Consider the following 26993-nt stretch of genomic DNA (forward strand, 5'->3'; position numbering starts at 1 on the left):
CCCATGATTACCACCGGCCTGTCTTCCTTTGAGCTCTTCCACCTCGAAACCTCATTCTGGACGCAGCTCAGATTATTCAGCTGAATTTCCGGATCCAAAAACATAGTTTCCTGGGGAAAGAAGAAAAGCAAATGGCAGCATCGTGTTGGGAAACAGTCTCAAAGACATTGACAACGGAGCACAAATACGTAAACATTGACTGATCACTGTGCGCAAACAATCTTAGAGTCACGTGCCCGCTGTCTTAGCGATCCCCGAGCTCAACGCCGGAAGAAAAAAAGAATGATGCTTCGGCTGTTCTTTTGGGCAAGGGATTGACGGACGTGCACCAGTATAGAAAGCAGCAATGCATCATCAGTGCCGGTGACGAAAAATCTTAGGGGTTAGCGCCACAGATTGTTGCCCTGAACATTCTATAGCTAAAACACGTTAATGGAACTTAGAATAAGTCTACAGCACGAAACGGGCCTCTTTTTAACATTTGTGTGAAATGCCCATGCCCCTAGCTCGACTAAATTCGAGGATAACGCGAGGTCCGGCACCGGCGTGGATCGGCTGAGGGCGCTGGATGGTCAACCGGGCCGCGATCGTTTACATCGGTGTCAGTTTCATCGGGTTTACACCGGTGTCAGTTTCATCGGGTTTACACCGGTGTTAGTTTCATCGGGTTCATCGGACGCAGCCGGTACAGAGCGGTGCGTTTGGTCTCCGCAATCCTTTGTGAAGACGGCTTACGTCAACAAGTTGAATGCAGCCAATGCAAGAGCGAGTGCGTTTCAAATTTCAGTTGTCATTTTGACTATTTAGGGAGTTCATTCATACCGATCAAGTGTTTTATTCAAGCTGGAAAGCATCAACGACTAGCGATAACTTCATAACAGCCTCCCTGCAACGCAACCATGACGCATGTAGCAACCACACAGCCACGCGCTACGGGATAGTGATCTCACCTCGTCTGTGTCGTAATCAACAAAGCCGACAAATGCTGTGCCATGGGAGACAGCTAAGGGTTGCACCAGGTTACCCAGAGTCGTAGATTCTACGTTGCAGGCGACGACCTTTACCTGTAATGAGGAAACTAGGCCTTCCGCTTCATCATCATCATCGTCATCGTCATAATCGGCACCGTTATTAGCATTGCCATCATCATGACCATCACCTTCTCCATCATCTTAAGCACCATGATCATATCGTCATAATCAGCATCATTGCCACCACCACCACCACCATCACAACACTTTCATAATAGTAATGACCATCCCAATCATTGCCCTCATAGTCATCAGCATCCTAGTCATCACCATCGTCATCATGGCCATCATCATCATCATCAAGCTGTACTGAGGAGACCAATTTGTTCACATTTGGAAAATGCGGGCTTTGTGTTTCCACATTTTTAATCCTAGCCTCGTGAAAATCTTTGCCTAATTTTCAGCCGACAAAGTACAGTGGGTCATCGTTTTGTCCTAGTGTTTTGCGACTGCTTCACGAAACACTTCAATGCTGGGTTGGTCTTGTATGTTTGTCAGCGTTAAGTCTATTCCATTTGGCAACCGTGTCAGGGCAAAAGAGCAGCGATATGACGTCAGCCAACTGCGTTATCTGTGACGCTGTTGGTGTCTCACGGAATCCGTAGTGTTTTTATGTGTCCGCCTGAAGAGAGTGATGGGACTGAGGTATGTGGGTATCGGGACGTAATACTCGCTAATTTTGCAGTGTTCTCTGTCTGTGAATGGTGCGTTGGAAGATTCGGAGTCGTTCCAAGCCACCATAGAGAAGATCGGTACGCATGTCATTTACCCTGTTTACATGGGCAGCTGTGATTCGAATTAAGCCGGGACCCGTCCTCGATCCGAACTATCCGGCCCATGTATACACTCACGCGCCGTTCCGCTGATTCGAATCGTGCGCCGGAGGAAATCCCTTCCCGTGAGAGGATCATCCGTTCAGGAAGGGATTTCGTCCGAAGTATCGGCCGTCAGCTGTCTAAACAAAAAAAAAGAAAAATGCCTGGCGCACGTAGTTCTGTTCATAGCCATTTCAGCTTTGTGCGGTGTTACCGCTTTTCCACGGGTTTTTAGCTATTGCTCGAGACGGTTCAAGTCCAAGATGGTAAGGGAAAAGAGAAGGAAGGTGAAGTTGACATCATGCTGCTAAAACTACTCTTATTATTGAGGGCCTTGAGTGGCTAGCAGCACAGAAATGCTCACGTAATTTAGCCTTGCTAGGCGCTTGATCTATGCGGACAGCAGGCGTCGACGGTGTTTGGTGCTATCTTTCCGCCTAAAGGTTAGATTAGTTTACATCTGGGGCAGGCTCCATGCTTCCAAAAGCCAGATGGAGGTAATATGGTTATTTTATATAGCTTTGACTTGTTCTCATTTTAATTTTTGGATTGCTCAAAATTCTTGCAGAGAATGCATCCAAGTTTCGTTCATTAAGTTAATACCTTAAGTCCCCAGGAGTGTTTTTGCAGATGTTCCTTAAATTAGGATGCTGGTTGCTTGTCAGTTTAATTTGTGTGAGAAAGGTAGATTAAAAATTGCTGCATGATATGACGGATGAACAAATATAGATCATTGCACTCAGCTCGGAATGTGAACTTTTATAATGGTAGGACTGAAATCGCCCAATGATGGGGTCAAAACAGCAAGAAAGCAAATGTGAACACTGGATGAAAATAGTTGTCGTCATTACTCTGCTAAATCCAAGTTTGTGTGTTCCATGTGCAGGAAAACAGTGCATAAACTAACACCTAACATGATGGCACATGCTGCATGGAGAACACGTCTGTGTTGCATATCATCACCTGTTTTTGTGCTGGTGATTAAATATGTCACCTTGGTGCTTTTTTGTGATGGGTGTCTGCAGGCCACGAGGTAGGTAATTCAGCTGTTCAACAATTCTTGCAGGGAGTACCAATAGTTTCTTTCGTTAGGTGAATACATAAATGCCCCAGGATTGATTTTGCAGACATTCCTCCTGTGACTTGAACATTTGGTTGACCACCTATTGGCAGGAGGGATGTGCTGGATATTGGTGACTGGCTTGTCAAGGAAATATGAAGTTACGTCACACTGGTAGACCAACTGGCAAGGAAGCGGGGGCTGGAATATTTGTTTTTGATGCAATTAGGCTGTTTGTTGCTTGTCAGTTTAATGTGTGTGAGATAGGTAACTCAATAATTCCTGCATGATGCAAAGGATCAACAAATATAGGCAATAGATCATTGCAGTCAGTGCAGAATGTGAACTATTTTTAATGATGGGACCAAAATTGCCCAGTGATGGTTCCAAAATGTCAAGAACGCAAATGTGAGCGCTGGATGAAATTAGCTGTCATCAGTACTCTGTCAAATCCAGGTTTGTGCATTTCATGTGGAAGAAAACAGTGCATAAACTAAGTAAACCTAACCTAATGCCACATGATGTGCAGAGAACATCTGCAGTGCACATCATTACCTGTTTTTGTACTGGTGAGTAAATATGTTGCCTTGGTGCTTTTTTGTGACACATATCTTTGCAAACCATGAGGTGGATAATTGAGCTGTTGCTATAATTAATCATTTGTTATGAATTTTGAGCCCAGATTGCTTTTGTCATGACAGCTCTGGGGCTGGTTCACGTTATGATCTTTGGACTGTGCGAACACGGCTGTTTGTGCCACCTAGCCATCAGTCCATATCAGCCAATGCTGTTGACTGCAAGGATATCAAAGCAGTATTTCAACCCTAGTATGTCAAGAAAGCAAATAGCTGCATTCTGACTTGCCAGTCCATGCCAAGTCTAAATGGCAATGCTGCCCTCAGGTACTGATGATGCATTGGATGGGGAAAGACAACATAGTTACACAATTTTTGCCACAAACTATGTAGCATTCATGAGTCATTTCTGTAGCTTAGCTCACTGTTGCAGGCTGCTCATATATGCATTGGTGCGGGATTAGGTAATGTGTTTCTTGGGCTGCGCAAAGTAGATGACATGATGCTGGGTGGCATACTGATGAGTGTGGTAAGTTTGTGAGTGTCATTGGCCAATACAAGAAAATACTGATTTCGTGCTAGCCAGTTTCCTGCTAGTAAAAATTTGCATATAACACTGCTTATGTGACAGATTTGGCAGTGCTGACTGCGCAACTCCTGTGTTTCAAGTGCTATGGCTTGTGCTGTAACTACAAAGCCTATGAGTCCCGCACAGATCATTTTTCCAACGAAGTCCATCTTCCTCCTCGCCCTCAAAGCTGTCTCGCGCCCACCATGGCTCGTGACATTCGCCATCCATACGCAGAGTACCGGCTTTTTTCTTCTTGTTTTGTTCAGTTCGCCTCAAAAGCGCAGTTTTCGCCCATAACCCGTTCCTTGGTTCGAACTAAGCGGGATCGAACTATCGACCGTTAATCCGACGTAAAGCCGGTTTCGCCCATGTAAACGCCCCTCGCCGAGAGGGTTAACGTCGCATGATCCGTTCCGATCTTAATTCGAATTATCCTCGGCTGCCCATGTAAACCGGGTAATTGTTATCAGATGACCTGTTTTGAGCTGGTGCTCTCTAGTGTTATGGCGTCAACCAGGGGCACATTTTCGTAAGATAAGTGGTGCGGGAAGGTCTAAAAAATCGCGAAATATACCCCCAAAATAGCCAACAAACGGGTTTGCCCGGATTTACCCCACTTTCCCCCAGAGCTGGGAGAAAAAAAAGAGTGGATTCCATGTTGGAAGGCTTCCCCCCCCCCCCCAAAAAATAGGAATCTGCGCACCTGACATCAGCTGTCGTGATCCGCGAATCGTAGCCAACATCGCGGCAGTGTACAACCAATGTCAAATGGGCCGGAGGAATATCTGGTAAGCTAGATTCAAAGTACTGCGTGTCAGATGCCTCGCCGCTGGCTGATTTTGCTAACGATTTCTTAATTTGGTCATGTGAACGCAAGCCCGACGTGACGGTTACACCTAAGTGTGCATGGTTTTTCGTGACAGCTAATGGCGGGTCATTATGCGTTAGCTGAAGTGGCCAGCTTTTTGCCCTGTTGAGAACTGCAGTACGGTTTTTACGGCATTTAGGGTGACACCCCACATCCTGCTAAGGTGTGTCATCTCGTAAGTTTTAGCTGTGTGGGAGGCCCAGAGCAGAGTCGTCGGCAAACATCAGCGCGGACTGGCGGTAAGCATCAGCGCGGACTGGCTGTAAACATCAGCGCGGACTGGCGGTAAGCATCAGCGCGAACTGGCGGTAAGCATCAACGCGGACTGGCGGTAAACATCAGCGTGGACTGGCTGTAAACATAAGTGCGGACTGGCGGTAAACATCAGCGCGGACTGGCGGTAAACATAAGCGCGGACTGGCGGTAAGTATCAACGCGGACTGGCGGTAAACATCAGCGTGGACTGGCGGTAAACATCAGCGCAGACTGGCGGTAAGCATCAGCGCGGACTGGCGGTAAACATCAGTGCGGACTGGCGGTAAACGTCAGCGCGGACTGGTAGTAACCACCTCAAGGCTGGGTAAATGCATTCACCCCAGCAGCGAAGTCAGCAGCGATTCCCTGGGTACAGCCTGCACCGATGTTTTGCGGCGCTAGGAGCCCGTCTCTCACAATTGTCTTTTGGTTTCTCCAGAGGAGGCGTGAGTCTAGCTGTAGTAATCTAGCGAATCTAGAATCGGAATAAGCTGCATGTCTCTTCATCAGACTTGGAACAGGTAGCTGCATCGGATTTGCAGACAACGCATCGGACGGGGAGCCTCGCCTTCCACGAAAATTATATCCAGTATATGTGACGTTTATTTCTTATGCTCTGAAATCTCTAAAATCCCTGCGAGCATTTGACGCGCCTAGTCGTGCAAGGCATATGCCACGCACGCTTTTTCTTCGTATTGCTGTTCTCAACAATGCACCATATTCGCATTACCTTTCCAACGTTACGTGTTATTTGCTCAATACACGAAACTGTCGTTTTTCCCACGGCCTTAATGATACCCCTATACTCACAAGTCCCCCATTCAGATACCATGGCGGAATCTGCTGGCCCTATACATCCCTCATGGGGAGTACAAAGCTTCGCATGGAATGAAAGCATCGTATAGCTAGCGTTTTAGGTGTGCCGGTAGTGTGATGGTTTAGCTGCTCGTGTGGGGAGGAATGGTATTCAATTACGATTCACGTGGTATCTGCAACTTCCTGCTAGAATGGGAGGAAAGCGAACCATATAGCTTTAGTAGCTGCATGCGGCGTGATAACTCAATAAGACGCACGCACGCAACGCATGTACGCACACACTTGTCACAATTTTCGGTAGACCTGGCTGAAATAAAATGGCTCGACACGGGTTAGCGCAAACTTGCCTTTCGATTTTCAGAAATGAGCCGAACCCGACTTTGGATCCAGGTAAGAAGGACTGGTGACCTGACAAAATCTGGGGCTAACGGACTGGATGAGATGCGATCTTGTTATTCCAGAAATTCTGATAGAAAGAGCGCGAGTTCTTGTCACGTTAAAACTTCAAATTCGTAGATATACCGTAGTGCATACAACATATCACGCGCTCATTCTTCAATACGCTCAGCATAACGCCTCTGATATCTGATGGAGAACAAAACAAGCTAAAAGATCAACTGATGAAGTCTTCTTTCAGTGAGGTGTGCACTATTGCAGGCAGATGTCTCGGCAAGCAAAGTATGCTCACTCACGGTGTGGCCGGTCTTGTTGATCGCTAACAGGTAGTCCCGGAGGAACCGGGCACCACGCCGGAAATCGCTAACTGCCAGTCCCTGTAACAAAACATTATTACTATGACGTAGGTATGAAAATAATAACACTTCGTTTTTATGTAAAATCCGATAACTTCGAATCGCAAGCCTTTGAATACTAACGTTTGCACGCAAATTTTCGCTTCGCAAATTATGGTATGCATGTATTTGTACACCAGTCGTATACGCAAAGCTTCCCCTGCCCTCTCGTAGACGTGATTCCTCGTATCACATTTTGCCGCATACGCATTTCTCAAAATAGCATTTATTCGCGCTGTACGTCCTAGCACACGCATTGCTTTGTGCACCGCTTTCTTCGGATTCCGTTCCTTTTTCCGGATCCAGACTTTTCTCTTTAGGTTCATGTGCGTCATATTTCTTTCTATGGGATCGTTTCGTGGCATCGTTTTTGCGCGCCAGTTTTTTTTTTGTTGTTTGCAATTCTTCCCATGAAACATCTGACGTAGGACTTAAAAGTGTTCATATTTTTATATCTTCCCGCATTCTCCGCTGTTGATTTTCCGTCGATCTCGTCTTCAACTGTTCCTCAGCCATACAACCCAGACGTGCGAGGGCTCTCCTACCACCTCATCGTACTCATGTGGTTCTCGCTCCCTGTAACGACCCTGTGGGGCTGGTGAATGGGGTGATTTTTTGGCGATGTACTTACGTGCAGTTTTGCGCACAAACTTTTGCGTACGAAGAACTCAGGTCCAAAATGGCTAACCGCAGGTGCACCATGCCATCAACACTTACATTTTTTAACGTGTGATCAGTGACATTCGTTCTCATGGCAGCTGGCGTAGCTGTCATTACACATACCATAGGCTTCACTTGACGTAGACTGCTCATTTCGTATGGACGGCAAAAAAACATGCATAACGCATATTGTCAATGCAATTCTGTTACCAGCATGATCTGTTATTTATGGATCAAAGGAACACGCGTCCGTTCCTAAAACGGAAGGTGTTTCTGTTTTTAGGAACCATCGCGTGTCGTTTCACTGATTTGTTCGTCATCCATCTTTTATACACACTTTTCATCCGCATCGGTGCAGTCTGCAAATTGCCGCCAACCTCAACCTCAGACTGATGTGATGGTTGACGCGCCGTAATTAAGACACACACGGGCATTGCGACTTAAATCTTGACTCTCGTGTGCACTTACAACACCTGCTCACCTCGATGGAAAGCATTGGGTACTGGTGATAATTCACGACGGCATGAATTATCAACTGGAATAGTTAAGAGGCACGACCAATCCCCTGCCTTACGCACCCCGACACGGAGACCGCTATGCGTCATTGGGTTTAAAAAGCACGATTGGTGGAACCATTCCTATCACCTGGCTGGCGGAACCACATTTCCACACCCTGATGTCCCGACAGTCGTCACATTTCACACCGATCTTAGCAAGTGTGACAGTCGCGCTGAGTCCTACGAAAACGCGGTCTGCTGAGCCGAGCAGGCTCGACCACCGTGATGCAGCGCGTGCCGACCGCGTGGGCTTACCATGACGTCGTACATGCGGGCTGCCTCAACAGCCGCCTGGTACTGGATCGGAAGTTCCCACCGCCCGGATCCGAGAAGGTTTCCAGCAGTTACAGCCAACGTATTGGTGGAGTTCATCAACTTCTCTATCTGGGTTTTTTGCCTGCAACGTTGAATGATACAGAGCGCAGTTGATTACGCACCGTGTTTCGATTCGAGCGAGTGCATAAGCCGAAGAAGCGGATGCTGGAGAAGCGTCTTACAGTCATGCACTAGACGGGATGACGGAGCGCTGTGCAGTGCTATGGTTGCTACAACCGCCATCGCTAACTGCCATTACTTCTTGCTACAAATGCCACTATGCTGTCGTTGTTTCATTGCGCCTTAGAAAGCAAAATGCGAAAGCACAAACAGCGGCTGGGCCGATGGACTAGTTTGAACTGATTGTTTGATGTTCTGGTTGCATCGGTCCATTGTCGTACACAAAAATGTTCTGTCAGTGTGTGAATCAGTGTGTCAATCAGTGAATCAGTGTGTCAGTGTGCGTCAGTGTGTGATTTCGTAGATACATGATCGACGGGGATCTCTATGTCGTGAGGGGTTGTCAAAGATTCCTTGGATAGTTGGTGAGCCCAATCATTCGCCGTGATACCTCTGTGTCTTGGAATAAAAAAAGATTCTGTCCGTGCCCTGCGTGTGTTTCATATATGATAGCGACTGATGATGTTGACGAGGAGGTATTGGTTGAACTCTGGGTCAATAAGTGATTGAACAGCCGCCTGGAAATCAGCACAGATCCCTGTTGTCTTCGCTGCATGGGTGTGTTGTTGACTATGTTATAACGCGAGGGGAACAACAAGTATTTGAACCAAATAAACTGAGGTGCCGTCCGGTAACCGACATTGGTTACGGTAAAGTTCATTACAGATGACTTTAATTCGGTGTGGTCATTATCCTCCGAGCCGTCCGTGTAAGCAAAGCAACTTTGTTCAGGGCGACGTGGAGCCGTGGCAGCGGGTCGCTAGATGGCGCTAGATGTACTGGAGCGTCATACTCAGCGTTCGAGCACTAGATGGCGCTGTCGTCCGCCAACAGTGAAGAAGAAATGCCTAGCGGTAATGAGTCAAATAAATCGTTTGTCATGAAATTTAGGAGAATCGGTGAGATGTAACTTCCCTGTAGGAGGCCGTTCTCTCGATGGTGAGGGTCAGAAACGGTAGAGCTACATCTCACACGAAATGGTCCGATACCAGAAAGAAATCCAGTTAGGTTATAACCTAAATGGCCTTTAAACCCTAACTGATGGATCTTGAAAATAAGTGCAGGCTTAAAGACCATGTTGGGCGCTCGTCTAATGTCTCGAAAACAGCCGTCGGATGGTGTCGATTTATAAGGAACATTTTATGTCAGCTTCAGGCGGAATTATGTGGTCTCTTGTGCTGCGATTTTGTCGAAAACCACATTAATATTTTGAAAGCAGTAAGTCTCGTTCTGCAATCCGAGCGATCGGCTTTGCTAACCTCCATTCAAAACGTTTGCCTAGACAACTTGTAAGTGCAATGGGACGATAATGTGGTGGGTCTTTGGCGTCTTTCCTTGGTTTTGGCGGCGAAATTATGATGGTGCCGCTCCATGCCGCAGGAAAGACTCGTAATGACCATAAATGATTAAAAACCGTTAAAATAAATGAAGCACATTTTTAAAAAGATTACGGAAAAATCATAAGTACAACTGATCATTGCCTACCGAGACGTTGCCGACGGCTTTAATAGCATTTTCTATTTTTGCATTGCAATAGCATTTTCTATTTTTGCAATAGCATTTTTTTCAGAAACGAAAATGATAGTCTTCTGTTTTATAGGAAGCAAAAAAATTAGCATGTAAACGAAAACGGACTTGTTCAAGACTCACGAAGCCTGGTTGATAATTTCCGGAAGAACTACACTGAGCAAGACTTCCAGCAAGAGCGTTGTTGACAAGAGGTGTTGTCGAAATGCTTTGGTTGTTGATGCGTAAAGTGGGCAATGAAAAATGCGTTTCCCGGAAAGTGCTCGAACCAGTCCCCGTAGCTGATATAGGGGAGAAGCAGCGGTGAACTGCTCAATGTGGGTTCGCTATGAATGACGTTTGGCACTCATAATTCGTCTGGTTCGAGCTCGTTCATAACGTCGGGCAATAAGGTGAGGTGTATCCTGATGAGGTAGATAAGGTTAAGATAAGGTGCAACGACGAAAGCAGCGGAAGGCACATGTCCGACGTGCAATAGCCTTTTTGACCTCGGTCGTCTACCATGGTACTGGGACGCGGCGCGATTGGGGTTCAGTCAGTGACATTGATGCGGTCGCTGCAGCATGAATGATATGTGCAATAAGGCTAATACCTTGTTCTGGTGATTTCCAACAATCTCAGTTGACATAACAAAGCTCCTGAAACTTGGCCCAGTCCAATTCTCGTAAATTTCCGCGGATTATGAATCGCGAAACTATGCCATCGGTTGAATCAAAAGTGGTGTAAGACTTCACTGGAAAATGGTCGCCGTTGAATACATCTCTCTCATCAGTCCAACCACAGAAAGCCCCAATTGAGGAAGAGTACAGCGACAGATCGATGGTATTTTCCGTACCAGTGGGTGAGAGGTTGTAGGTGTTACTTCTTTTGTTTGACAACCCTAAGTTATGACTGTCAATTAGGTCTTTAACCAAACGTCCTCGGCGATTGACAGCCTGGGTGCCGTTGCTCAAAGCTGGGCTGTGACTTTTAAAATCACCGAGGAAGAGAAAAGGGCTTTAAAAATGAGTGACGTGGTTAATTACCGTGACAGCCCCGCGTTATCGTAAGTTGGCAGAATGTGCACAGAACACACATCGATGTTGCGGCCATGAATACGCGCAGAACATGCAAGAACAGCCTGTGAAGGTGTTGTGAGTGGAAGGCGCTTGTGTGTTATGTATTTTTTCTGTACACCACCACCCCACCTCGGCTACGCTCACCAGTTTTGTCGTCACTGCCATATAGGGAATGATTTGACATTGTGAAGTTATATGGATCGTTAGGATGAAACCAAGTTTCGCATACGGCAATAACAATGTGAGCTAATACTGCAAAAAATGCTTTCATTTCAGACCATTTTCAAATACGACCGCGACAATTGCACTGTAGAACGACGAACATTTAGTGGCGCTTTGACCAATCCCCACCGGTTTGTGGGAATCGGCCGAACGAAACTGACCGAGGCCGGCCCATGGCCACTCTCACAAGGGGCGGGACTGGTGGTCTTCGCTCGGGCGTGCTGTAGCGGGTGTTGTGCGGGGGGTAGGGCATGTGCCGTCCATGCGGCAGCCAGAGGGACCCGGCTGCCGACCGTTCGTAGCTGGAGGGCTGGAACGCCGGGTGGCCTGGGACGGGAGAGCACGGAGGGCTGCGCGTCCGAACGCGAGGCCAGGGTCAGCTCAAGGGAACAATTGTGCTGCGTTTGTGTGTTTGATGTCACTGAGACAGTCTTGACTGGAGCAAGAATTTTCAGCGGTAGTAAATGGGAAATCGATTCTGTTTTTGTACCACATGTCCCTAGCTTTACTTTTGCTGTTTGCGCGTATGATTCTGAGGAAGGCAAAAAGATTTTTGCCTCGACAGTGTGTCGTGCTTTTTGGTACGATGCACTTGTCTTGGTCTTTTCGCAGCAGATTTCTTTTTCTTTTCTCCATGTCGGGCACTGGGAAGAGTTGGCGCTATGGTCAGCACTGCCACAGCTTAGGCATTTTCGGGGCGATATGCACGCGGCCCCTCGTGAGGGGTCTCTCCGCACTTGAGGCATCTTGCACTCTGTTTGCAGAACTTGCTGCTGTGTCAAACCGTTGGCATTTAAAGCACCTGAAATGATTGGGTATAAATACCTTGGCTTGATATCTAGCGTAGCCGGCTGTGAGAGTCTCTGGAGGGCGGGTAGTTGCAAAAGTAAAAACAAGGAAGTTGATGTCCTGACGCTATCCGTTGCGGGACGTGGTCAGTCGACGAACACGACAAACGCTGTCAGGTCTGGGCTCAGCCAGAATGTCCTCCTCCGTCATGAAACGGAGCTCAGGCACGAAGATGGTGCAAGAAATACCTTTGGTGGTGTTTGTCACTTTGCAAGAAACATCTTTGGTGTTTCTTGCAAAGTAAAGAGAAATTTTAACTTTCTTGCCGCAGAATTCGGTGGTCTGGAGAAGAGAACAGGTTTGAATACAACTGGTTGTTTTGATTACGAGTGGCCCATTTGCTGGGCCCTCGATTTCAGGACTGCATGGATCACAGACAGCTTGAATTCGTTGCGATGGCCAAAAGACGTTGATTTTTCTGAAGGAAGCGTTCTAGTCACAGGGATGCACGACAACGAAACTGCGGAGTGGGTCAAGCATGGGCTCGGGGTTCTGGCGATTGCCAGCCATGGTCGAGCGATAGTCAGCATCACAGTGAGAAGGCCCAGTGGTGATCAAAGACGAACAAGAGTCGAGACTAGACGGACGGAGACGGGCGCCGCTCAGACCCCGCAGTGGTGGTGTGTGGGCCATTGGACTCGGTCTGAGACGCACGGGGGTTATCAGGCAAAATGGTAGCCGAAACGGGGCTAGCGGCACTTCCGTCGGCTACATCCAGGAGGGAATCAATGTCAGAAGAGGCTGAGTTCGGGTCCGTGTCGACGTCGTCCTTATCGCGCTTATCACGCTTCCCCGTGACAGGGGAGCGAGAAGAGAACAAAAAATGCAAATGAAAGGTGTGTGTTTGAAAAGAGTGCGAACGGGCAAGCAACGAAAACGACGATGAGAAAATATAATTTCTTGACAGAAAGCCGTGACAGGAGTAACCACTCTGTATCAGAAGAGACCCCCCAGTCGGGCGTAGCCAGCGTTTGGGTCGACTGCTGATGATGATTGTTGTTTTGACTACCTCAAGGGATCGTTTGTTGTCTTGTTTCTTGAATTAGAGCCCCTCCGACCAGAAAGGATCATTTCAGGGCTATGAGATGAAGGAAAATGGTTACCGGTGGGGCAGACTCGCATGCACCTGGAGGGCCAACCGCCAAGCACTAACCCACGCATGCACGCTCGATACCCGGTCGGGGCCCTCTTCCCGCGGGGCTCTGGGCCCACTCGTGGTTGACGCATGCAGCCTGCCCCGCACAAGTGGGGTATCGCTAGGATGCAGGATAAAGGAAGATAGAGGATAAGAGGGACGGATGACCTCTAGGGATTTGGTTTAGTTTAGTTCATTTGGTTTAAGGTGCTTCGACCCGTTTGGACCATTCCACGCCTTTTAAGAGTCTGTTTCAACTCAAGCTTAAATCTGTGTTTTGAAGAAAGAAAAAACGAACATCTTGCCCGTTCACAAAAATGGAAGCATTTCGGGTCGTCTAAGAAAATTAAACAAAAGGTCAAGACAATGTGGATGGTCATTACCTAGGAGGACTTCTAACCATAACGCAACGTTGCGGTGACGACAGCATGTTTCCAGTGTCTTACGCTGGTGTTGAAATTTGTCGCATTCAAGCAAAACATGATTAACCGAAAGGGCACGATCACATTGATGGCATAGGGGACGCGAGTGTTTTAAATGTATATAGCTATGTGTAAGCTTTGTGTGTCTGATTCGAAGACGTGCTAGTACTTTTTCTTCCAAACGGTCTGGACGGTTTACCGACGGCTAATGTGCAATTTCCGGTTTTATGTCGTGAAGCTGTGTCCTGATGGTTTCCGTCCATTGTCGTTGCCAAACCTGTTTCGCTAAAGTGGGAATGACCGTTTTTATTGGAGTATGGTCAACAGGGACTGACGTCATGTCAGTGGACGCCTATGCTTCCTTAGCCAATTGGTCGGCCTTCTCATTTCCTGTGATACCCCGATAACCTGGCACCCACAAAAATTTGATGCCTATGTCTTGTGTGCATAAAGAATGATAAATGTTTATAATAGAAACAACGAGGTGGTGAGTGAGGCCAGGGTTAATTAGTGGCAAAAGGGTCGCCCTAGAATCCGAGCAAATTACTATGGACCTGGCCCTATGATTTTGTCGTTCGATATGTTGCAAAGGAAGAAATAAAGCAAGCAGTTCTGCAAGATATACGGGTGTTCCATCGCGTAACCTACATTTTTGTGAGCAATGGACATTAAAGATTATCGCGCATCCGGTGTGGTTTTCAGCCATGGAGCCGTCGGTACTTATAAAGTGACAACGTGGGTACTTTGTGGTCATACGATTGAATTTTTGTTGTACATAAGCTGCTGTGATGGTGCGTTTAGAATCAGTAAAAGAAATATAACTTTGGGTGGTGCCAGTTGCCATGTGGCCACCACTAAGTCAGGTGGCACGGATGCTCGCTGAAGGACGTAATTTAAAATATGGAAAAAACAGTGATAAGGGATGCAATTGTAAGGCCCGAGCGACGCTCTGCTAGTCCTAAGTATGTATGGTAAATTTGTGGCGACATGTGTGTGGAGACAAATGTAGGGTGACTTGGGTTTTCTCTTATCTTTGTGACACACCTTTTAGTGTGCTCAATACGTCGGAGGGCTAAAGGCCTAATGAAGGCATCTACTTCAAGTGCCGAAATTGGGGGTGTGCGCAGTACTCCTTGTGAAAACCACAAGAACATATTTTGTGTAACAATTAGGGACCTCGGACTGCCTTCCGTGCCACCTGCACACATTACTGATCCATATTCAATAACAGGAAGAACCAAGATTTATGCAGTAACAATAACGTATGCCGGTCAGCACCGCACCTTGATCCCGAGATGCACTTAAACAAATTCAAACGTGTGACGCATTTCATACGGACATGCTCAACGTGCTTGGGCATGGACAACCTCGGGTCGAAAACGATGCCTAGAAATTTGCACGACGAAACAAAAGGAATATTGTGCCCGTCCAATTGGAGACAATATGTCGGTGCACCTCGTCGCCTTTTACTGAAAATCGCAACGGCTGCCTTTTAGCGGAAAAATAGACCATGACGTACTGAACATTACTGTAACTTGTGCATGGCGCTTTGGATGTAGCAACGTAGCAATGAGGGATCATGTTCTTCATCTGAGCACCAAATCGCGCTGTCATCCGGAAAAAGTGACGAGGATATGCCTGACGGAAGACCATCGAACAAATCATCTATCATTAGGTCAAAGAGCATTGGAGATATACAGCTACCTTGTGGAAGACCGTTCTCTTGAATGTGAACCTAAGAGACCGCCGATCGGCATCTTACACGGAACGGCCGCGTTCCTGAGGGAAATCCCGCAAGATATTGCGCCAAATGTGCTTTCAACCCTAGCTTTTTGAGTTCAGAAATTAAAGCTGGCTTATATACCATATCATAAGCGCGGGTAATATCCAGAGACACAGCAGTGACTTGACTTTTTTGGCGAAATACGCGACGAATATCTGTTTCGAGACGAATAAGATGGTCACAGGTGGTACGGTTACGTCGAAATCCACATTGCTGATCCGATATGAGTTTTTTTTTACAATCCATTATCCAACCAAGGCGTTTGCCAACCATGAGTTTCATAAGTTTTCCCAAGCAGCTGGTGAGCACAATTGGACGGCAACTGACTGGGTTGTGCGACTCCTTGCCTGGTTTTGGTATCGGAATCATTGTTGTTTCCTTCCATGCTTCTGGAAAAATATGAGAGGACCGCAAATCATTGAAAATTTTCAATATCAGTTAAAGTTTGATGCCAGGTAAGTGACGGAAGAAACCATAATGTAGCTCACCCTGGCATGCTGAGGTGTCACCGGTGGATTTAATCGCATCGCAGAGCTCTGAGAAAGAAACTAGTCCATTGTAGTCTTCTTTATTGTCGGAAAGAAAGCAATGGGGATGTAAATGAAATCGGGATCCCGCTTGATCCATGAAACCTGCGTTATAATTGTCAGAAAAACTACAATGTGCTAGACTTTGGGCAAGACCTTCATGACCTGTGATGATGTAACTAAGGCATTGTTGATTCGGAGAGCTGGATGAGAAAAAGCCGGCCGCTTACCAGAACGTGTGCGAACTAATCCCCAAATTTTGCTTCACGGAGTAGATGATGTAGATTGTTGTAGGAAGTTTAACCAGGAACAACGTTTGGCGGCTTTTATGATTCTCCTGGCTCGAGCACGTTCAGAGTTGCGGGCGAGTAAAGTGGAATGTCGTGATCGCGTCGATAACTTCGAAAAGCACGCTTACGTTTGGCAATGGCCTTCTCAACATCATCTGTCCACCGCGGCACAGGACGGCGTCGTGGTGGGGGTTTAGTCATTGAAATTGTCGCGGTTGCTGCAGAATGAAGAATGTGTGTGATAAAACCAACTCCTTGCTCTGGTGAATCATAGCGATGATGGTTGGTAATGCAAAGTTTCTGAAATTTGGTCTACCTTCCGCAAATTCTAACGGGATAGATATCGAGGAAGTGCATCAGCCGCAATACCAAAAGTGGTATAAATTGTTACTGGAAAATTGCCACTGCCGTGGACATCTCCCTCAATAGTCCAATCAAAGAAAGTTCCTGTTGAGGGAGAGCACAGTGACAAGTCAATGGCTGTTTCCGTTCCAGTGGGTAGGTGGTGATAAGTATTATTGCCTTTGTTTAGCAGGACTGAGTTGTGTGTATCAATAAAATCTTCAACCAAATGTCCTCGGCGATCAACGGCTTGGGTGCCGTTTCTCCACGTTGGACTGCGAGCGTTGAGATTGCCGAGGATGAGAAAAGGGTTTTGCGATTGAGCAACGAGTTAGTCAAGTTGCGGTAAGAGCTCCGTATTGTTATAATTTGGTGTAATGTATGTTTAGCATGCATCGAAGATACGGCCACGCAGCCGAGCTGAACATGCAACAGCCTGAATAGGTGTGTTAGGAGTGAGTGGCGTGTCTGTTGATTCTTGACTGATGTACAGCGCCACCCCACCTTGGCGACGCTCACCGTCCGTGGTGTCACGGCGATATAACGAGTAAAAAAAGACAAAAAGACATTTTAAAAAGACATTTTAAAAAGACATTTTAGAAAAAAAAGACATTTAAAAAAAGACATTTAAAAGACAGATTAAAAAGACATTTTAAAGTTATATGTGTCGGTGGGACGAAACCATGTTTCCTGTACGGAAGCGATGATTGGAGCTAATACGGCAAAAAGTGCTTTCATTTCAGACCATTTTGAAATGAGACCGCGACAATTCTCCTGCAAGATGAAAGACATTTAATGATGAAGGGACCCATTCCCACCGGTTGATGGGAAGTCGCCCGAACGAAACAGACCGAGGCCGTCCCATCGCCACACTCACCGATGGACGGGACCGGCATTCTTCGTTCGGGCGTGTTTCGACAGGTATTGTGGTGGAGGGAGGGGAGGCAATGTTCGTGTGGTGGCCAAAGGGACCTGGTCTCCGACTGTTCATAACCGGCGGGCTAGGACGCCGTACGGCCTGAGCCGCACGTGTATCACGCACAGCCGGCGGGCTGGAATGCCGGCCAACCTAAGGACGGGGGCGCACGGGCGCCTGCGCATCCGAGCGCCCAGCCAGGGGCGACTCAACGACATTTTTGTCTGGATCTGTGTAGCTGACTCAGCTGAGACCGAGGGGCGGGGGGTGAGAAGCTTCAGGGGGCGCAGCTGGGTGATGGAGTCTGTCTGTGTTCCACGTGTGGCCATCGTGGCTTTTGATACTTGTGCAACGTTTCGCTAGATTGCGACGACATTTTCGATTCAAATTGTGCCATGTCTCGGGGTGCGACACATCTGTCTTGGCCTTTTCAGAACAATCTTTCTTTTCCTTTTGTCCATGTGGGACGCCGAGGACAGTTGCCGGCGTGATGAGCATCTCCACGGCTCAGGCGCTTTTGGGATAATGTGCATACATACCCCTCGTGAGGAGTCTTGTTGTTGTTGATTGGAGTTTTGGGGCGCGCCGACTTCTGTGGTCATTTTGCACCCATGACGGCTAAATGACTACCTACGGCGGTAAATGGCTAAAAAATCATATTAGTCAGAAATGAAAACGGCTGAGTTGTGACAGGAACGCGCCACCAATGATGTCCGACAACCTGAACCCAAAATAACATATTGATTCGAAATTTTCGGCAACATATAAACTTCCTACACGCGGAATGATCTATTCAGGCAGGCGTATATGAAGTGCAGAACTTAACATGCGATACGAGCCTGAGGGTATGTTCGATATATGGTGAGCTGTGACGTAGCAAATCGGAGAGCATCAGGGACGGCGCCGCTGGGCCAAAGTACGATACGAGCCTGAGGGTATGTTCGATATGTGGTGAGCTGTGACGTAGTAAATCGGAGAGCGTCAGGGACGGCGCCGCCGGGCCAAAGTACCTCAGACGCTCGACGCGTAGTATGGGACAGCATACGAGCACATGTTCCACTGTGAGCGTGGTGTTGCAGTGGCGACATCCTGGTAGTTCGTCGTGACATAGTAGGTATCGATGTGTAGCATAAGTATGGCCAATCCGCAACCGACACAGGATTACTTCCTCCCGTCTAGACTTTCGATAGGATGACTGCCATTCATGAACAATCGGCTTAATGCTTTTGAGTTTACTGGTGCCCATCGCATCCCATGTGCTCTGTCATTCCCCGCGCGAAAAGGCAGAGATGGCCGAGTATAGGTATGTAGCGGGTATCGCAAATGCCTCGCGACAGAGACGAGTAGCACGCTTTGCGGCAGAGTCAGCCAGCTCATTTCCCGCAATGCCAACGTGGCTCGGAATCCAGCAAAGCACTATGGTCTTGCCAGCCCGGTACAGAGAGTCGAGACGTAAGTACAGTAAAATATCCTGTATAAGGGGATTTACCGGATTAAAACGCCTTAATGCCGAAAGGGCATTTAGGGAATCCGACAAAATCACGTACAGACTGTCTTCGCCCACCTCTGTAAAGCAGAGTGACATAATGATGGCCACAGGCTCTGCAGTATACACGGACGCATGGGCTGGCAGTGTAAGTGATCGCGTATCGGGACCACACACAAAAGCGGAACTACGTGAGGAGTCTCACCGCACTTAAAGCATATGACACTCTGTTTGCAGTACTTGCTACCGTGTCCGAATCGTTGACATTTGAAGCACCTGAGTGGATTTAGAATGAATATTCTTACTTTATAACGAAGGTAACCAGCGGTGAGCGTGTCTGGAAGTCGGGTGGTAGCAAAGGTGATAACGAGCAGGCTGGTGTCACGACGCTGACCATCTCTGAAAGTCGTCAGCCGTCGGACATGGCAAACTTGCTCGTCCCTGAGATCCACCAGGATCTCGCCCTCCGTCATGAAACGGAGCTCAGGCGCGAAGATGGTGCCTTTACTGGTGTTTCTGGCATGGTTCAGGGAGACTTTTGCTTGTTTCCCCCAGAATTCAGTTGTTTTGGGTAAGGCCTTGGTTTGTGTACGAGTGGTTGTTTTAATGATGAGTGATTCGTTTGCCAGAGCCTCAATTTTGAGTTCGCATGGACCGCAGATAGCCTTGATTTGTTTTGATGGCCAGAAAATGTTAATCTTCCGGAATGACACGTTCTCATCACAGGGCTGAACAACAACGTAAGAGCCGAGAGGATCCAGAATTGGTTCAGAGGGCAGGCGAACACTGGTCACTGTCGAGCGAGGGTCAGCATCAGAGCGAGCAGGCACCGGGGTGGTCGAAGACGAGCGAGGATCGGAACCAGGGTCGTTGGGTGGAGACGGGTGCTGTCCAGACACCACGGCGGAAGTGCATGAACCAATGAAATGGGCCTGGGGCGCGCGAGGTTCATCAGGCTAAATGGTAGCCAAAGCGCAACTAGCGGGACTTCTGTCGTCTATATCCAGGGAAATATCCATGTCAGAGACCGAGTTCAAGTCCGTGTCAGTGTATTCCTTCTTACGCTTGCTTCTTTTCCCCATACTGGGAGAGCGAGAAGAGTACAAACAAAAAAGCACGAGCACGACGATGCAAAAAAGGACTCCTTGACTGGGGCCGCAAAAGGAGCAAACCACTTGTTAAGGTCTTGCCAGACGGGTGTATGGCCACCGAATGGGTCTACGCGAGCCCCCGTGATTGAATCTCAAGGGATTGGCTTTTTTCATTGAAACCCCTTCGACCAGAACTTATCATTTCAGGGCTATAAGATGCTGGAAAATGGTTAACAGTGGAGCAGACTCGCATGCGCCTGGGGGGAGGGGGGGAGGGGGGCAATCGCCGGGCTTTAACCCGCGCATGTGCGCTGTGTACCCGGTCGGGGTCCCCTTTCCCGCGGGGCTCTCGGCCCACTCGTGGCTGACGCATGCAGCCTGTCCCGGACAAGTGGGGTGTCATGAGGATGTAGGATGAAGCGAGATAGAGGATAAGAGGAGCGGATGAACCTCAATGGATCTTGACCCAAGATCTTACCTCCCTAGTCCACCATTACAGTCCTGCGGCCAGTGTGGAGTGGGTGACTTCGCGTCCATCGCATCATCGTCTTCATTGCTGGACAACTCCATTATTCCCGGTAAAATGGAAATTGTTTGGGTTTCTGGCTTGCAGTCGACACCAGATTCGTCATACGGCACGTAGTGGCCAGCTATGTCGACGGTGAAGACCAGCTTCACCTCCTGACATCTGGCGGAGACCACCATCAGCACAAGTGTTGCCAGCCACCGCGTTGTCGCCATCGGACCTGCAAATGGGCAGAAGGGAGCTTTACGAGCCTGTACTTTCTATTGACGGGACGATCAAGAGGAGCTTTGCTTGCCTCTGAAGTTTTCATTTAAGACTTTCCATGCACCAACCGCCGGCCCTCTCCGTCGTCATACCCTACATTACGACAGCAGGTCGTGCACGCTCACCAACAACTCCACCCGTTCACAAGCTTACGAGTATCCATAGAAAAGGGTAGGATCCTGTTCATAGAATGGGATAGGATTTCATCCATTGGATCCCATTTTATCCTGCCATATCACATTACACCAAACCCTACCTTGTCCTGTCCTACCCTATTTTGTCATATCCTATCATTATACCAAACCCTGCCCTATCCTATCCTACCCTATTCTGTCATATCCCATCATATGTCCTATTGATCCCACCTGCTGAGACCCCGGGTGCCTCCCACTCCCCGCCGCTGACAGGGCCACGTATCTCAGCACTCGATGGTCACCCCCTGTTTGTCCGCCGGTTTGCTATCAGAGACCCACGCTCCGATACCCGCCCTGATTTGCGCCGCGCTATCGCCCCGTGGCGCGCCCGGCGCCCCGAGCGCCCGCTGCCCGACGAACCATGCATGGCGGCATGGTCTGCGGTAACGCTACGAGACTTAGTTTAGTTAATACGAGGCAGTGGTGAGATGTGCTCTGGACATGTCTCACTTGGTTCGTAGACTTGGTCACAAGGCTTTGCTGTAGCACAAATGTTGAGTGTGTGAGATATGCTCTGGACATGTCTCACTTGGTTCGTGGACTTGGCCACAAGGCTTTGCAATAGCTCAAATGTCGAGTGTAAGTCTTTGCAGTAGACGTAATTCTTTGAATCAGCAATGGCTGTATATGTCTGCAGTATAGATTTGACAGGCATGAGGCTTTGAAGCATTAGTCTTCTAGTTTAGCACTAATGTCATGTAAAATTGCCTGCGGTAGAAGTGAAATAGTGTTTAAGCAGTGACGGTGTATGTTTTAGCAGCAGCAGTAGTGACGAATATTCATTTTCGAAGTAGAAGTTTTGGCACGGAGCACCAACGCCGCGTATAATTATTTACAGTAGACGAAATGTCGTGTTTTACTACCCGTTTAGCAGTTGCTTAGTATCTGTTTTTAGTATATCGTGTATTAGTATATTTGAGTATAAAAATCACCATATAGGTGTTTGCAGAAGAAACAATGACGGTTATAACCTTTGTCGCGTAGCACTTATGTCGTGTGCAAGAATTGGCAGAAGAAGTTAAGTCGCTGTACCATAATAATTTTGTTGCAGAATTACTATCGTGGAATCGCCCTGTACAAGGCGAGCAAGAGCTTGGGGTGTCATCGTTGTGACTGCATTTGATTTCTTGCATTGCAGCCAAAGAAGCGTTTGAGTGGCAATGGTTCAGTCGCCCAGGGTTTGTCGTGGTCCAAGGCTTTAATAGTCACGGTCGGCCAAAAAAGTACCACAAGTTTTTTAGACTCCATACCCTTAACCCTAGTCATGGTGGAGAAGATGTTTCTAGACTCAGAATCACCTACTATTTTCAAAGAATGAAAGTCAAAAAATACATTTTTTATGTAAATACATTTTTTGTGTTTGACCTGGCGCTTTGCGATGCAAAGCCTTCGATTCAAGCTTAAGTTTGTTCATCACTACAGACTGTCTTTTGCCTTTTAAAAACGGCCACATAAATCTCGTTACTTGATCCACAATACACCGCCATTGTCTGAGAGAGGGGCTTGTTTTAAACACTTCCACCAGTGCTGCGGGGAATTCGAAATCTGAAAAGTCGAGTCCTAGCCCACGAGGGCTCATTTGAGAATGTCCTGTTTCAAAGAGCGTCGCCTCATTCATTGCGTGATGTCAACAGACATGAGAAGACGGCTTGCTTTGGCTGTCGATGTCAGTGTTACACGAAACTCGAATTTGCGTTAGAAATATATGCGCCTGCGTGCTTCCTCTCTGTGTTCATCTGTGCATGCATCACGCCCAACCTATTGAGAGATTCTTGGTATTCTTAGCGTTCCGAAATTAGAGACAAGCATCAGGAGAGCATTGTTTTTCGTCAATTTCACCCGCGTTACCGGCCTGGCAGTTTGGTATTATCTGATCACCAGACGAACTTTGATAAGATCGGGTTGGAAGTTAAGTAAAAAGGGCAGCAACCAGTTGCAGGCTACGCCTTCATTTGCCACGAACCCACCGCGCCTATAAAAAGGGAAGCCCGCCTACGAAAAACAACAGTTCGGTAAGGTTATGCTCCAAAAACAAGCAAAAGGATTACGTTAAAAGGATTTTAACTGAGGCAAAGCCCGGGAAAATGGAGTACTACCACTGCGTCGTCGGACGTTAGACCATGAAACAAAACACCGCTCTTTTTTAAAAAAAGTATCACGACACACATCGCCGAATCCGTTTTATGGAGCCCCAGCGACTGTATCAGCCACAGAAGCACCCAGGAGCCATAGAACGACCGGGATTCTGACCCGGGCCCGGAAGTAGGAGTCCGCTGCGCTTACCAGTAGGCCACTATGCCCCCCTCCCCAAACCAAAGTACTGCTACGATTAAAATGCTACCAGGTGGCGTTCGTCTTCCGTCCACCTTTTCAACAACGACCGCTCCTAACAGCCGTTCAAACAACGACTAACACACTTTTTTGACTCGTTGCTCACTAATGGGACAGACCTCATGGTTCAGGCACGCACGGATATTCACAAGGCTCCGCGCACAACCACACGGCACCACGCACAATCACATGGCACCACGCACAATCACACGGCACCACGCACAATCACACGGCACCACACATGATATCAAAGCACACGCAGGGTCAAGGTCGCGTTGACCACAGACCAACACCCGACACTGTGGATTGTGCCGCATGTGCGCGACATGCGACGACAACGAATTGCCCGAAGACGGCGCATTCTGTCGAAGACTTGGTGAACAGAGACAAGAACGAGGGCAAGGCTTTTTATCCCAGTACCAATGCTTGGTATTAGCCTTTGGTGCGACATTTTGACACCGTATACATTAAGTCACGCTTTTTTGCTGCCACCCGGATCTTTCTGTAGTACGTTATTTCCACGGAACTTTTCAAACAATCTCATTAACGACTTACACGTAGGCTATGTGCTATACAGCCCCCATATTGCTTATGCACACATTTCAGTCGTCTTAAGACGGCGAAAGTTTTCGGTTGGTTATTCGCTGCCATGTAATCACCATGCGGTGCCATGCGCCCCATGCACTCCTACAGCGACCTTAAGCTACTTCATGTCACCTGTTTACGCCATGGAAGCCGTTAGAGGTTATAGAATCAAATGCTCTGTCCACGCCTGACAAGCATCCAGAGTAAATTTATGAAGTATTATTTTAAGTAAATTTATGCATTGGCTGCACAGGTGCGAATGGGACATCAGCAAAAGACATCCCTCAGCTTTTTCGGGAATTTAACCTGATGTCGTTGCATGCTTGCACGAACATCCAAGTCAGGAGGTTTAAGAATGTGTTGATGAATCTCTTCCAAAATGCAGGTGACGGGATTTTGTCTCTCTCCATAAAATCGATGACACTCAAGACCGTGCACTTAAATATTGGTGGTGAATATGCACTGGGTCGTCGACAGGCATTGATGATAGGTATACCGTGTCTTGCGTCGTTATCCCTTCTTGAAATACTCTTTTAGGTTATAAAACCACTGAGTCATGGTATAAGATATTAAAGCGATAATCGCTACGACAGTTGCCTTTTACTGCTTTCCGTAGCTTCTCCTTCGCACTCAGTTTGTACCCAGCTTTTTAGGCAATATTCGTCAAAATGCAGAGTGTCTCGCGATATCCCGCGCTGACCTTTGCTTTGTCAGAGAAAAAATCATCACTGGCACACAACGCGAGAACAAAACAGACAATGTCACAAATGTATGATCTTCGTGCACAAGTTGAAACAAGGCATCCAAAGCATAAGTAACCTCACGCAGACTGATTTCTAAACCAGGCAAAAATTGCAGTCACCACATTTAAATTTAATATGCCATAAACCTGACGTTAACGTGAGGTGCATATAACCAAAAGCCGCGTGCCCCTCATATGAACACCTGCAGAATACAATAATCGTTGATCTTGGAACAGTTATCAGGTTTGAAACTGGCAATAAATTTGAAGATGTTCATCTATTAAAATATTTTATATCCTTATCTGCAAACGACAGGGTGAAGAGGGTTTTATGATGCTAAAGTGGTGCACTTACACGTACACTCGCACATGTGAACTTAGCTCTTAGGCCTTCGGCCGAGGCTCTCACCCCTACCTCCACCCTCTCCCCCACTCCCGAAGAACTTCATACTCACGGTAACTTCACTTTGCACTAAATTAGCTCCTTTTTCTCAGCATCATACGAAGCAGCTGGAGACTTATCGCAAAGCTTGCATTCAATTCAGGGCGACATTTCTCCTAGGAGGGAGTGCAGAAAGAAACCCGTTGCACAGGAAAGAATTTACGGCTGGATTGCAATCCCTTCAAAGAACGTCGTCCCTCCCTGACTTTCTACCACAGTGTCGTCCCTCCCTGCCTTTTTCTACCACAGTGTCGTCCCTCCCTGCCTTTTTCTACCACAGTGTCGTCCCTCCCTGCCTTTTTCTACCACAGTGTCGTCCCTCCCTGCCTTTTTCTACCACAGTGTCGTCACCAACAACACGCCGCACGGCGCGGCGGGTGGCGCCCCTCACCTCTTGCAGGTACTGCAGCTTTAGCAAGAGCGTGAGCTGTAGCCGGGAGCCTCGGAGTACTGCCCGCTGAGGTGTCCTAGCCCGGCCTTATCAATGATGGCACGTGCCTTTCGGCAGGGGCGTCGTCAGCGGGGAGAAGATCGCTCAGGGTGGCGGGAGGGGGAGGGGGGAGGGGGGGCAGCCTTCTCCTCCCCCTGGTTGTGACGATTCTAACGTTCGGATGGCTCATCTTCAAAACACTGGCTTGTCATCGAGTCATGTCCTCAGCCGGCAGCGCTCCACCATTTCCAGCCCTGGTGTACGCCCCTGCTGTCGTGCCGCGACTGAGCCGTATCAACCACGATCGACGTCAGATTGTGTTGGCCTTCGTCACGATAGCGTTGCCCGATGGTGCAAATGAGGACAGGAACACGCAACTGAAAGCATTGGGCTTATTGGCGGTTGACGCCAATAAGGAAGCATCCACCAGTGGCAAGTCACTAACCCTTGCATGCTTCTCCCTTGATATGCGCATCCCATTACTTTCAGTATATAGCGCTGCTTCCCAGAGCTGAAATTCGCGACAAAAAATCCACAAGAGGTCATTGAAAAGTTAAACCAAAAGTGTGCACAATGTATCAGATGATATATATATATATATATATATATATATATATATATCTTGTTCAGCCACCGTCCATGCCCATGGCTTGACAATGATGAGGAGCTGCGTTGGTTGATGGGGGACGTGACCTGGCGCATACCGCTGGGCCATGCGCCGAGACTGGCCAGGCCTAAGTTGTCGTGAGGAATGCGTTACCAAAGACGTAAAAGTTCCAGTTTCATCGATCCCATAGACTTGAATGGGCAAACCCAAACATCACAATGATATGACTGTATAAATATATAATGTCAAAGATGTAAGGTACAACACATAACTATTCAAACTATACGAGTGAAATGGTTCTTCATCAAAACTACATCCTACCACACTTCGGTCTGCGTCAGAGCGAGACCGGTGGTTTCGGAGCGGCTCAGACCTCCTGCGACCTCAGTAGCCGCACTTCTCCCCTGATCCGTCAGTGGTCTGGCTGCAACGCAACGGCAACTGTAACTTGTTGCCAAAAACCCTTCTACGTACACACCGGTCGGGCTGCTCCCTCCTGTGTGAATCTGATCTGTGTCGATAGATCTGATCCTACTCCTGTGTGGATCTGGTCTGTGTAGAGAGATCTGGTCTCGCTCCTGTGTGAATATGATCTGTGTAGATAGATCTGATATCGCTCCTGTGTAGATATGATCTGTTAAAATGGAGCTGATCTCACTCCTGTGTAAATCTGATCTGTGTAGGTAGATCTGATCACGCTCCTGTGTAGATCTGATCTGTTTAAATATAT

At 47.8% G+C, this 26993-nt stretch overlaps 1 protein-coding gene across 2 annotated transcripts in view; it reads right to left on the reverse strand.

Annotated features, from left to right (window-relative positions):
• LOC119090473 (uncharacterized) overlaps positions 1-25674 on the reverse strand; it is a 42471-nt gene extending 16797 nt beyond the window's left edge. The window contains exons 1-6 of one of the 2 annotated variants that reach the window (XR_005093236.1): positions 25618-25668; positions 20621-20888; positions 8255-8396; positions 6684-6764; positions 951-1064; positions 2-110 (exon numbers count right to left, since the gene is read on the reverse strand). The gene's annotated coding sequence lies outside the window, so the exon portion shown is untranslated. Of the gene's footprint in view, position 1; positions 111-950; positions 1065-6683; positions 6765-8254; positions 8397-20620; positions 20889-25617 lie in introns of both variants that reach the window. The other variant, XM_037213294.1, reaches the window with a different exon arrangement.
• Positions 25675-26993: the final 1319 nt, after the last annotated feature.

The sequence above is a fragment of the Pollicipes pollicipes genome, unplaced genomic scaffold (genome assembly GCF_011947565.3).
Source record: "Pollicipes pollicipes isolate AB1234 unplaced genomic scaffold, Ppol_2.1 Scaffold_1600;HRSCAF=1878_pilon_pilon_pilon, whole genome shotgun sequence".
NCBI classification, from domain to species: Eukaryota; Metazoa; Arthropoda; class Thecostraca; order Pollicipedomorpha; family Pollicipedidae; genus Pollicipes; species Pollicipes pollicipes.